The sequence below is a fragment of the Sturnira hondurensis genome, unplaced genomic scaffold (genome assembly GCF_014824575.4).
Source record: "Sturnira hondurensis isolate 20B ecotype Veracruz unplaced genomic scaffold, ASM1482457v3 Scaffold0000648, whole genome shotgun sequence".
Lineage (NCBI taxonomy): Eukaryota > Metazoa > Chordata > Mammalia > Chiroptera > Phyllostomidae > Sturnira > Sturnira hondurensis.
This window is the reverse complement of record NW_028073279.1, coordinates 1,988,453-2,003,401: the sequence shown is the minus strand read 5'-3', so window position 1 is coordinate 2,003,401 and position 14,949 is coordinate 1,988,453.

Below are 14,949 nucleotides of genomic sequence, written 5' to 3'. Positions count from 1 at the left end.
CATATTTCCTCCGAAGCAACAATAAAATGCAGGGAACCGGGTATACTTCTGCATTTTCTACATCTACTAAATTGCAACTGTAAAGGCTTATCCAAATTAAAGAGAACATTTTGAGAATATTTTATTCAATCCATAGTTAATTAAGCCTCTTCTCTAGCCACCTACAGATGAATTTTGATGAGTTTAAATTCTTTTCAATGATCAAATCTTAGCTTTGAGATAATAACTATTATTTATTGTTATATAAACCAATTCATTTATGTAACACAGAGAGCTAATGGGCCACTAATACGCGTGGTCTCTCTACTGTAAAGTTGTACCTGGGAATATCTCCTAGTCCTCCCAGGTCTAGGTAGTTCCTAGTGACTAATTCTAGCCAATGAAATATGAACAGATATGAAATATGATATATGATATGCATCAATTCCTGGCTGAGAGATTAAATACACAAGCTCTTTCATTTTCTACAAATTTAGAAACCTTATTTTATAAATGGCAAATTGACAAGCTGGATGAAGCCCAAATTTGTGAGAGACACCCCATGGAGTTGGGCCATGGAAGTATTATTTTACAGGAACATTGGCATTAGAAGGTATTTATATGAAAAAATATAAAATTCATTGTGTTAAGCCATTCTAATTTGAGGCTTGCTCCTGAAAGCAATTAGCCTACTAGACTAATAAAGATGTCTAGACAATTCAGAGATTTTGGAAATCATTTTCATTACACTTAGAAATTAATGAATTATTAACAGGAAATTACACCTGAGGAACATCATAAGAATGAGAGACCTTTCCTTTGATGTGAATTTTCTGTAGCATCTTCTCTCTTTTCTGTGCCTATCTTTAGTCATATTTTTTTACCTTTTATTACATGCCAGGTGGTAAACATATGTATACGGTCTTTACTTTCTAGGAGTCTAGAGACATGTTAAAGAGACGGCACTTTGAATTACTAAAAAATGTAATGACAGATACTGGAAGTACACATAAAAGGCATGGAAGAACAGACGATTCGTTATTTCCGTTTCTTCGCAGTATCAGGGAAGTTTTCATCACTACTTAATCTAGAAGCTACAATCATGAACAGGAGTTTGACAGATGGCCAACAAGGATGGTAGATATTTCTGACAGATGGAACCATATGAAAACCAGCACAGAATTACAAAAGGCACAGCATATTTAAAGCATAGAAGGAAGTTCAATAAGTCTAGAGTTCTGGTAGGTGGTAACAGGGGAAATCGAGAGATGGAGAATGAAGATAAAGATACCACATCAACAAACTAGACTGGAGTCGAGATTGTGAAATGGCGTATGTCTTATTAATGTTTTCCTCTTCGTAGTCCTTTAAATCAATTCCTTTCACATTTTATGAAAGCTTGTACTGTAACTACTTAGTTCACTTGTCTGTCTCACAATACGAGCTCCTTCATGCTAGCGGCTCTGAAATAATGAACTTTGTGTTCCTAATGATATACACAATGCTCAGTACATACTGGTTTTAAAAATTGGACGTGATGAGTTTTACAAATGAATTTTAAGATGGTCCAAGATGATTACAGGAATTGGAGTAGAGAGCTTTTGAAATATGTGCCAAATTCTCATGAAAGGAAAGTGAATACCTTAGACACCTGAGTACATGAGCTAAGGTGATGAAAATGGGAAGGCGCAATGTCTTATTGAATACATTTACAGTGGGCTAGTTAATTTACAAAACATTAAGGACTGACTTTGAACTATCAGTAGCATGCCAAAACACAACTGAGTTTTTTGTTGGGCCTGGAAATATTTTGGGAAGAACGGTGTGGGGCGAAAGAAAGAGAAGGATCATTAATTTTAGCTTGAGAAAGTTACAAGTAAAAACGGGTCATGTGGATTTGCTTAAAGTCACAGATTAGATGAGGTGCTCTAGGAAAAAAATATGTATTTATGCACATATATACACATGTATACACATATAGTAAATATATGAAACTCATGTAAGTAGAACAGAAATTTCAGAAGACAGAGTGAAAAAGATAAAATTTGATTCCGCTGGCAATGAGTCTATTCCAGCAACATTCCTTCACTTCTAAGGAATCTATCATTTTGCAACCGAATGCATAGTGTGTGATATCAAATGCCACCCTTCGTCAATGTGAGAACTTAACCAGAGACTAATTGATCCAAGACCCTTTACTATGTGTTTGTTTTGTTTTCTTTAGTGCTGTGGTTTGCTTACACTATAGATTGTGCCACAATGACTTCATCTTTATTGTTAGACTGGAAGTTTTATTGAAGGTAAGGCATATGTTTTGCTAACTGTTGCCTACTTTTCAGATGAATTACGAAAGTGCCAAGGGTTGTTGATTTTAATAAAAGTTTAACATAAATTTTTAAATAAAATTTTATAAAATGGAAACCATTTACACTTCTTTCAAATGACCATATCACTATATAATGGAAAAGAAATATTTTGATCAATTGTATTGAAGCACAGACATCTTGTTCATCCATTTATAAATGTACTGTTGTCATTTTCTTCACAGCGAGTGAAAATTTAGCCACATCTATAAGATAATTGCCATGAAATGGAACACCTGCTGCATCATTCTAAAGTACAGGGCATGATAAGCTAACAGATAATTCAATTTACCAATGTTTTTAACACCATAAATAATAAATTCATTTTTTCCAGATGTTAGAAAAATGCTGCGGAAGTATATTTCTTAAAAAAATAAGACATGGAATTTGTATTATTACCTAATGGGGCTACATTTTCTTGTATTGCATAAACTCAGATATTCAAAAGTCTAAGTACTATGATGGATAGGAGAATTATTACATATAAATCTAACCATGTCTCTGCAAAGGTGACTACCCTGCCTCATTCCGTCAGAGGTCCCTTGTTTTACTGATCGATGAAACAAAAACAAAAGATAAGTACAAAAGACAACATCCAGTTTTTATATTACTAATTTTGAAGCCGTAACTGAAGGTTTTATGTAAGAACTTGAGACAAAAACAGAAAGTCTGATTAAGTACAATAGTTTAGAAATAACTGTTGAAGGCAGATTATAATGAAGTTGTGTGGTAACAATTGACAATATTATGAAATTGGTCTTGTTTTATTTTCAGTGGAAACAGCCATTTATTCTCTTTTCTCTCTAAGGGCTATAATGAGATATTATATTATATTGTTTAAATGAAGATATTACGTGGTAAACTCAATTCACAAAGTTACAATCTTGACAACCTATGTTATAATAGCTATTACAATGTAATGATTAAACTAATAAACTACTTTCCCTTTCACATTAAAAGTTCTGTTAATACCCCTGATATAGTACTAACAAGTGCACGGTTTCTGACTTAAATAATAATTAAGAGTAATACACTGTTGTTGCAATAACTTTTAAAGTTAAGCAATTATGTAAAAGAAATGCTTCTTGGTCCTTAGGAAGTTGTAATCACAATTTAACTTTCTAATTAAGTATCAACTTAACAGGTTTTAGATTTGAGAAATTATTAATACTATTGGTAAGAAATTAAATAATAATTTTTGAGAGTCCATTTTGTCTACTAGCTCTTGTTAAATAGATATTTATAAACTATGCTTTGTGTTATTGATACACAGAAAAATATCAATTTTTATCTTCCAACAAATAAAATATGATTAAGAGTTCACTACATCCACTTGTTTTCTAGGAATCAAGTTTTTAAACAATTTTAATGTAAAATTTTGAGGATAAAAAGTTGATAATTACTGAGATTTCGCATGCAATTTAACAAGTATTATTATTTAACATAATAAGTAATGATTAACATTAATCATTGCCTTTATCAAGACTGAGAACATTTCCACTATGTCAAAATATTTCCTGGTGTCCCCTGCATCCTACCCATCACTTAACTTGCCTCCTAAGAAAGCCACTCTATTCATGTCTTTTATAGCAGATTAGTTTTGCTAATTTTTGACCTCCTACAAATAAAATTATATGATAATTCATTCTATTATATCTGGCTTGTTTAGTTCAATATTATTTCTTCAAGATTCACTTTGTTTTTACGAGTGATTCTTCTTTATAGTGTTTAGTACTCTGTTGAGAGATTTTTTTTTTTTCATTTATTTCAAGTATGGTTTACTTAATATGACTGAATAACATAGTAATGGCTGCTTTCAAAGGTTCTGGTCTTAAGTTTAAGGGTAGGAGTAGGTCTTTGTTGAATAGCTTTTATTTGGAGGATGGTTTGAATTTTATTATTTCTAAATAAATCTAATAATTTCTAATTACATTCTGGACACGGTGAATGTTATGTTGAAGAGGTTCTGGATTCTTTTTCTATTCTTCTGAATAATGTTGATTTTAGTTTTGTTTTGCTTAGGAGGCAAATAACTTAGAATGACTCATATTAAAATCTTTATCTTTTCTTGTTTGTTCTAACCACTGTTGGGCTTCTCAGAGTCTCTCTTATGTACGTAGCAAATGAAACCTGTGAACACATGGCAACTGCTTTACTTAAAGCCTTCCCTGCAGATTCGAACATCCCTCCAGTTTCTTTCTTATTTTTCTATGGGAGATATCACCTAAATAGAACTACTTTGTCATGTTTGCACATTTCTAGGCCAATAAGATGTTTAGTAATTTGCCTGTTAAGTTGTATCTAATTGAGAGGCATAGATTATGAAACATTTAAAGAAAGTATTTCACATGAAATTCATAAAATAAATGAATCAAGAGATGGATAAATAAAAAATTTAAATAAAATGTAAGCAATTCAGAAACAAGTAAAAAAAGGTGGGGGTAAGAAAAATGCCAAAAATTTATAATTAATATCCACAAAGATGCAAGGAAGGTATTATATCCAATCATTGTAACAAATGTTAACTAAAAGATAATGACAAGTACTGAGTCATCGGGCAAAACAGATAATATTCTACTCTTGTGAGGCTTGTATTGTAGTGGAGAAGGCAGACCATAAACAAGATAATTAATAAATTATATTTTGTACTAAAATATACTAACTACTGTGGATAAAATAAAGCAAGAATCTGAGATAACTTTGAAATTTTAAACAGGGTAATTAAAGAAGACTGAAAATAGCATTTGAGCAAAGACTGGAAGGAAATGAAGCAGCGACACATGGTGGTATCTGGGGATGAGAGCTCTAGGCAAAATGAACAATAATGCCAACACCAGTGGACAAAAGCTTGTATGGTGTTTAAAGAATCTTAAGGAGTCTTGTTTGCATAGAGTAAAATGAGCAAGAGGGACATGCAATAAATAGGAGAGGAGGGTAGAGAAATAATGGGTGCCCAAATTATACATGGTTTGGTAGGCTGTTGTAAGGACTTTGGTTTCTACTTTGAGAAGGTGGGGAGTCATTAGAGGGCCACTAGTAGAGGAATGATACGATATAAAAAATTTGTAAAGGTCATTCTCCCCGATGCATTAAAAATCTACTCCAGAAGAGTAAGGTTAGATACTTTACTTTTAGAGAAGCAGGTAGGGGACTATTGCAATAACCTGCGAAAGGAAAGATGAAGGCTAGGACCAGAGTAATGGACTCTATATACTTTGAGGGTAAGTTGAAATGTATCTTGTGGTATGGTGAGTTAAAACTCACCATATGGTGAGAGAAAGAGAGTAAAGAGCAACTTCAAGATTTTTGGTGTGATCCTCTGAAAAAATAGCATTGCCACTAACTAGAATTGGAAATGTTATGGGTAGATCATTTTGGAGTTTAGAAAAAGGCAGAATTTTTAACTTTTGGCATAAGGTTGAGATCTCTAATAGACATTCTAGTTGACATGTAAAGATGGCAATCATTTGTAAAATGTTTTGAGTTCAAATGTGAGGTCCAGGTTAGAGATATATGATCAGAAAGCAACACAGCGTAGAGGCTATTTAAAGTGGCAAAACTGGCCCTGGCTGGTGTAGCTCGGTGGATTGAGCTCGGGCCTTCGAACCAGAGTATTGTGGTTCGATTCCCAGTCAGGGCACATGCCTGGGTTGCAGGCCAGTTCCCAGCAGGGAACTCAAGAGAGGCAACCATACATTGATATTTCTCTCCTTCTCTTCCTCTCTAAAGATAAATAAATAAAAATGTTTAAAAAATTTCTTTAAAATAACAAAACTGAGTGAGATCACCCATGGGGTGAGTACAAATAGAGAAGAGAATAAAGGATGGAGACTTCGGACACCACAATGTTACGCTCCTGAGGGAAATGAAGTCAAATTATTAAAGAATGTTAATAAGAATCTATTAGGAGGAAATAATACAAAACATAACATCCTGCAAGACGAGTAGAGCAAGTTAATCAAGGAGGAGGAAGTAAGCATTCGGTCAAATGCTGATGATAGGTCAATTAAGATGAGGGCTACTGACCACTGGGATTAGCAAAATGTAGGCTATTGACAATTTGATAAGAGCAGTTGTAAAGTGCACAATGTGACTATTAGCAATAATGGCCCAGTCCCCATGGGTTAGGAGAAAATGAAGCAATGAGCATAGATCATTTTTCCAAGATGTTTTTCTCTAAAGACTGAGAAGATGCATGGTCAATTGGAAGAGAAAGTAAGATGAAGCCAGAATATTTTAGATGGGATCAGTTATATGTGTTGATAAGTATGATCCCATAGAGAATGAAATATTTATATGCACAAAGCTTTGTGAATTGCTGGAGTTGTGTCTTTGAGTATATGTGAGGACAGGGAGTCTTTGAGGTGTTGGTAATCACCGATGTTACAGATGGTAGGGAGCAAAGATGGTGGTATCTAAGTAAATGTAGTGTTAATGGCTCCCTACAATCTTTAATATTTTTTTTAGTAAAACACAAACAGTGTCTTCCATTGAGCATAATTGAGAGAGAAAGAGTCTTGGAAATTCAAATTCGTGTACAGGGATCAAGGAATCAATTCATCACTTATGAAAAAAAAAGTAAATGGATTAGGAAATCTAGTGTGAGTGCAGGCTGGCATTAAGGACCTGCTAGTCAATAGAATACATTAGAAAAGGAATACTCAGAGAACAAAGGACATTCTTAGGAGCTAACGTGACATAATATTAAAAAGGAAAAATATAATTGAAGGGCTAGAAAGTTAAAGAAATATCTCATAATATAAAAGATATAAATAAATAGTTATAGAACAGGAAGAAAATAGATATTACAGATATAGAGGTCTAATATCTAAATAACAGAAGTTCCAAATAGAAGGGAATGGGAAAACATAGAGAAAGGAATTATTAAAGATTAAATAATATCAGAACAGTTCCCAAAGATGAAAGAAATCATTTTCCAGACCTGAAAAGCAAAATAGAGAAGTAGGCAGGAGGTGGGAGTAGAGTCACACCAAGGCCTCGTTGCTATGATATTGGAAAAAGTCAACATTGGAAGTCAGGGGGCAAAGGAACAATTTCCTCAAAATTCTAAAGGGAATCGATTCTAAATTTATAATTATTTACTCAGTTGAGGTATCCATGGAATACGAGGCTGCAGCAAAACTATTTTCAGACTCTCACAAACTCAGAAAAGTTATTCTGTATGGCCCCTTTGAGGGGCCCACTAAAATATTTGCTTTACCAAAATGGAGTTAAGACAGAGGAAGACTTTAGATAGTAAATAGAACATCAGTTACAGGGGAAGAACATCTTGCTGATGATGGTGGAAGAAATTACAGTGGGAATGCATACCTGTATTAAGTAATTTATTCAGACTTCTGAATGAAGGCAGGGAGCCCTGGCAATAGCGATTAAAGAAAAATACAAAACCGCTAGAGTTTCTGGTATGTGTGACAAGAGTCCGCAAATATCTCAGCAGAATTCTTTTAACTGCCTATTAGCTCTTCTTCCTGTTATACCCCGCCTTCTCCTCCCCGAGGCGTGCCCACACAAACTCACCTCAAATAGTTTTCACTATTCTCAACCCTAGAGTCAAGGAGATCCTTTTAAATCAGAAATGAGACTCATCAGTCCTCTGTTAAAACCCTAATAGTCAAAGTTTTACATGGGCCCCATCCCCTCCCTAACTTCATCCCTACCCCTCACCTCCTCACTCCCTCAGTACTCGCTACACCTGTTTTGCCAGCATACCAGGCATATTTCCATATTGGGTACTTTGTACTCACTACTTCCAAACCCCTACCTCTTAATTCTTTTCAAATGTTACTTTTCCAAGAAGCCCTGCCCCAAATCCCTATTTAATAATGAAGTATGCCTCTTACCCTTCATACTCTACCTTATTTTTTCCCCAATAGCTTCTTTCCCTTTGAACATTATAGATAGTATATTAATTTATTATAATATTGGATACTATTTATTTTACCTGCCAGAGTGTGAGTTTCAAATGGTCGGGAAGCTTCTAATAGGATATTGTTATAACCCAGGTTCTCAGAGAAAGACCTGGAAATCTAGCATGGACTCAGCAAATGTATCTCAGAGATTTACGTTTCTATGAGCATTTGAGAATTAGAAAAAAGAAACCCTATGAAATTAAACAAATGAAAAAAATTCCCTATTATTAATATCAAGGAAACCAAAAGTTTGCATGAGAAATACAAGAAAATTCTAGTCTAATCCCTGACTTAGCTGAGAACATATTTACTTTGTATTAATAATGTAAAATTTACATACTGCTGTAAACAACATTGATACTATAAGTTTAATAGAAAAAAGAGTGAAGAGATATTGTGAATCTGTGTGTGTATCTCTGTAATAAATGGAATAAAGAAATTCTATTTTATTGTGAGAAGTAAGAAAATTAAATAACTGAAAAATTAGGATCGCAAAATTTCAAAAAAAATTGATAACAACTGTCAGAAGTTTTTTTGGAGAGAGAAATTTGCTGAAGTTGGGCCAGTAAAGTATTATTTTTTCATAATGATCCTTAAAAGTAATTTTTAAACTATGTACATAAATTACCTCGCACTCATTAGTGAGGTGGATTACTAAGAAACTAGAAAAGTTCCCTGGTAAGTGGACACAGGAAACTGAGACAAAGGGTTTAACATACCAAAGGGCCGGAACAGCTGAGCAATTAACATCTAACTGATCATTCTCCAGACTCTATCCTCCCTGACCAAAGACATTTAAGATTAGGTAATTGAAATCACCACATTCAAGGAGGTAGACAACAAAAACAAGTTGGATCCAGGCTAATTGAAGATAGAGGAAAAACTGACCAGAGAACAACCCAGGAGCTCCTGATACCATCATTATGAAAAGTAAAACCACGGGTAATAATAGAAGGGGCCAAGGAGGAGAAACACTATGACACTTCCAGAAGGAGCAAGACCCCTCCCTGTAATGGTGCATCCAGGGGCCCCCTGCAAAGAGGTGTTTGTGATGGGGTCCAGAACTCAGGGTGTCCAGGAAATATTAAAAATATACAATGTCCTCACCCCACTGAAGTCTGAACTGCAGCGTGGGACACATGGAGCAGGGCGGGACACATGGAGCAGGGCCACTGAGTTATTTTGCATACAACAGTTTTGCAAATCACCTCTAGAATGCTCATTTAACATATCTACAATATTTAACTGGTTTCGTGAATATGTTAAATATAGTGGCCATGCTTTGAGCCAGGAAGATAGGAATGACTTCCACCCAGGATGTAACTGGGAAGCAACTCCCCCTAGTTACAGCACCTGTGTGAGAGCTTGGAGATGATTCGCTCCACACCATGGGGCCACGCCCACCCAGAATTATTAAGGCAGCCCAGAAAAGCTGGAAAAATACGGAATTGCTGGCAGGTGTAGCTGATTGTGGTAGGAGTCGGAAATGAGGCTGAAGAGGAAGGTTGATGCTGGGATTTAAGCCCAGGCACTGCAGCCATGAGGGGCAGAACCATGCGCCTTTGGGGCTCCCTTTGCCACGCAGTTTAGGAAGCTGAAAAGCCACATGTAACAGTGATACAGAGTTCTCTCTCAGCGGTTTGGAAGAATGCAGGAGAGATGTTGCGGGAAGGAAAGCAGTGAAAGGACTCTCGCTGGTGGGCCAGGAGAAGGTGCCCCATGGTTTTGGATAAAGAGCTGGAGATCAGGTGGCAACACAGCTGATGGTGCTGGGAACGGCAGGAGGCCTGCCAGCCGAGCACAGATTACAGGGGAAAACCGGGGGCTACCTGAGCCACAGACTTCTATTTTTTTTCCTGAGATAGGGAACCCCAGACTGGGCAAAGAGGTAAAGAAAGGACTGTGTGTGCTTGTGGGTGTTTTAAGGGACTTTGGGATTTTAATGAAGACATTAAGTCATTACTCTAAATTTGTATAACTTTTAAAATAAATAGTTCTTTCCTTTTCACCAGTCTCTGGCATTGAAAGCTACCATTTCTTGGTGTCAGGCAAGACGAACCTAGTACAGGGGGACCCCGGGAGAAGGGACATCTATTTGTTAATAGTATCTCATCCCCCCGAAGGGTCTGTTCTGCAACATCCCAAAGAGACAGAGTCAGAACCTGGCACCATGAAACTTAGAGACAACCACATAAAATACTCTCTTGAAACCACATAAAATACCAAGAACTAACTGATCAAGTCCACACGTTACTCATAAGTTAGCTAGTGTCCACTCAAACCTCTATTTTCTGCTTCTTTCACAGTGGTGCCTGCATCCTGGCCTGTTTCTTTTTCTCTACCGAGTAAAACTTGCTTTGTTCTCCCTCTAGTGCATCTCTGAAGTTTTTACTGGGTGAGTCAACAACCTGGAGGCCACCTGACATGTGATAAGTCCCCTTCTGTGCCAGGTAGGGCCAAACCCCAGTGTGGAAGCTGCCTGATAACATTATGATGGCTACAATTAAACAATAACAAAGAAACTGAGAATAACAAGTGTTTCAGAAGATATGGGGACATTAGAACTCCTGTGTACTTTCAGTGGGAATGTGAAAATTTGTAGCCACTGTGGAAACCATCATGGTGGTTTCTTAAAAAATTGAAAAACATTTACCTTATAACTAAGCAATTCCATTTTGGGGTAAGTAATCAAAAGATTCAAACCAGAATCTGAAAAAGATATTTCTACACCATGCTGACAGCAGCACTATTCACAATAGGTAAAATATAAAAGTAACATAAATGTCCATCCACAGATTAATGGATAACTCAAATGTTGTATATACATGCAATTGAATATTATCCAGCCTTAAAAATGAAAGAAATTTTAACACATGCTACAACACGGAGGAACCCTGATGGACATTATCCTAAGTGAAATAAGCCAGCCATAAAATGGCGAATACTTAGATTCCACTTATATAAAGTAGCCATAATAGTCAAAATCATAGAGGCAGAATGTAGAACCGTGGTTACCAGTGGCTGGATCATGCCAGATACTCTAACAATGACATTTAGGGTAAAGAATGGCTACTGTGTTGGTTTCTGGTGTTTTCCATAAGTACACCCCCAGAGCCTGGAACCAAACCTGTTCAGTTTGTTTCATAGATCATTTAATTACTACTAACAATAGTGCTCCATGCCTCAGGATGAGGCCGACCTGTAGTACTGACCTTAAACATACTTTCTAACTCCACAGACCCTAACACACAAACCCACCAGCATCACAAATCCCGTAAACCATCAGGGTCTAATGTAGAAATTGGAGTGGGTTTTCACTTAGTTTTGTGTCTTGACATTTCTAAGGTTTGTGTATTACTCTCTCCACTTGGCCCAAGACATCAGTCTATGTACAGCAAAATGTATCAACTGCACAGACTCTACACTGACCAGCAGGGAAAACATTCTAAGGCAAGGCTATTTATCTGCAATAGCCCTAGCCAGGGAGCTGATGCCAACTTGAATGTAGGGCTGGGTGATTAAACTGATCACTGCAGCTAAAGTCGGGGCCATATTTCATAGCACTTTTCCCATTGGATGACCTCTTGTGCGGATAACTAACCCTATGGTGTACATAAATAACATTACCTGCCCCTAGAGGAAGCTCCCCCAAGTAATTGAGGACATACTTCTCAGTAAATTTAAGGGGAATGGCAACAAAATTGTGGCTGAGTAAGAGTCATCTAGTAGAGAATGGTCAACCCAGAAGTCAGTTACATTTGAGGTTCTTATAAAAGTTTGGGAGAGCCATACAGAAAATTTGCCATTAGAAATGTTGAGGGGAAAAGAGCTTGTGTAACTGAAATAATCATTAGTTTTTCCTCTTCAGCCATACCTCCCAGGGATTACAATGTCACCTTCCTGTGCTGAGGTGTCTCTCCCTCCACTCCTTCCAGATCAGTGTGTTCCCTTCCGGTAGCTACAATTGTACCCTTTTCCAAATGGTTCCCACTCATACCAAGACCATTTGTCCAGAAGAGTCAGATTCAAAAGAGACAAGAACATTTTTATAAAACTCAATGATAATTCCATTTAAATGTTTCTTTTTGGCAACTTCCACCTGGAAGGTGTACCAACAGGCTGGCCTGGGGTTCCCATCAGGGGAAAAATATTAGCAGTGTTATTTTTGTAAAATTGGATTCCCATTTATTTTTCTGACATATTCATCTGTATTGTTCACTTTTCCTATGAGATGCTTATATACTAATAGACATTATATAAGAAATTTTCTTGGCAAAACATGTGAAATCAAGAAAGATTATTGCTAGATCTGAATATGGTATTTTTATATCTTCCACCCCATTCATTTTTAAAGTAAATAAATGGATTGCTATGTGGGTCATAATTTTTTGCTATTTTTCCCCTGATGGGGAAAATCATACCTTGAAATTGTCAGGATAAAACCCAGAATTTTCACCACCTTAATTAATCTTTTTTACTTTTACTAAATTATATTCTTCAAACCCATCCTTACTTGGTTAACTCTAGCTCTTTCAAATTACAAGTATGTCCACTAGAATTTTTTTTGTTGTTGTTTTGTTTTTGCCCGCCGCCCCCCTGCCCCCCAGCCCCTGCCCCCACCCCTGCCCTACCACCTTTGGACTAGCTAAGGTGGGTTTCTATATTCTTCCCTAGGTATTCACCATAGTGTGTAAAATTGCCTGCATAGATACCAAACTTCCCTATTGACTTAGAATGCAACTTATTCAATAGTGTAACTGCATTTAACATGGGACCTGGCACATAATTGAATATCAGTAAGTAAGTATAAAGTAAAATAAAACCATAAAAGTAAAATATTTGCAAGATAATTTTTTAAATGTTATTAAAATTTCCAATGGGGAGAAACTAGGTTTCAACAGTATTGTCCATTTCAGAAATGTCTGTATGGTTTTGTACACATTTCTCTACTTATTACATTATTGTTTATAATTTAAAAAATCAGTTATTACACTGGGGGGTGGGCTGAGATGGGAGTAAAATACAGAAAACTGTACTTGAACAATAACTAAATAAATAAATTTTTAAAAATTGGTCATTAGATGTTTAACAGTGGGAAAATTGTTGAATAAATTGTTACACAGCCTTGTATGGAATGTCATGTAGCCACTACAAAGAATAAGTTGTACCTCTGTATATTGAAAATAATGGATCATCAGCATTAAAGGAAAAGATCATTATAAATTATTGCGTATAACATGCTCTCATTATTATTTTAAAAACAGAATGCACATTTGTGGATAAAGACATGAAGAAAGAAAATTAGAGACAGAATGAGAGAGAGATGAGTACATCCAGGAATCAGGCAGGAATGTCATAGCCATCTGGAAAGGGGGTTAGTACTGAAGATGAACTGAGGTTCACAGGGAAAGGCCTTCATTAGTTCCCTTTACATCATGCAAAACAAGGGCTGAAAACAAAGGTAGTTTCTTTTATTTTATTTCTATTTTGTTACAATTAGGTTAAATGCTAAATGTATTTAGAGCAAATCTAACAAAATACTAGCAGTGTTATTTTTGTAAAATTGGATTCACATTTATTTTTCTTTTTTTTAAAGATTTTTTATTTATTTATAGAGGGGAAGGGAGGGAGAGAAGGAGAGACATATCAATGTATGGTTGCCTCTGGTGTGTCCCCTGCTGGGAACTGGCCTGCAACCCAGGCATGTGCCCCGACTGGGAATCAAACCACGATCATGTGGTTCGCAGGCCCGCGCTCAATCCACTGAGCTACACCAGCCAGGGCCACATTTATTTTTCTGACATATTCATCTGTATTGTTCACTTTTCCTATGATATGCTTATATACTAAATAGACATTATATAAGAAATTTTCTTGGCAAAACATGTGAAATCAAGAAAGATTATTGCTACATCTGAATATGGTATTTTTATATCTTCCACCCCATTCATTTTTAAAGTAAATAAATGGATTGCTATGTGGGTCATAATTTTTTGCTTAATTGCCTCTTTGCAAGTTTCTGGCACTGGAATCAAAATGAAGAAAAGGAAGAACATTTTTACATCTTCTGTATAAATAATTAGAAAGAATTTCTCTGAGTTTCTCTGCCATCAGGGAATATGTAATATTTATATTTTAGGTATTTAAGTATAATAGTGTGAAAACTCATCTTGTTTGTCCCCACAGTGCCTGGGCTTGTGTTAGGTACACATAAGTTTAATAAAAGTTTATTGAACATCAACATGATTGAATAACTATAAAATTCAAGTCAATTAAACACAAAAGGGAAGTTTAATTCCCTCAGGGAGTTTTTTCTGAAATAAAATTTTATAGCCCAAGGGGAATATCCATTTTGGAGTGAACTCTTAATGGCTGGAACTGCATGGGGTGTGGTGATAAATATGTTTCCTTAAGGTTTCCTTTGTCTAACTGTTATCAACTCACCGGGTGGCCACAACTGTGGAAAAATATTTAGTTCTTTAAACATTTCAGTCAGTGCATTAGTTATTTAAACAGTGACAAACATCAAACACTTCTCCATAGTTTATAGCCTTTTCCTTAATAGGTTTTACAGTGGAAGTGAGAGTTCCTATTTAGACATTTAGTCAATGACATATTTCTAATTATCCAATATGACTAATTTAAAGTGTCTTAACTTTTAATCAAATTATCTTTTA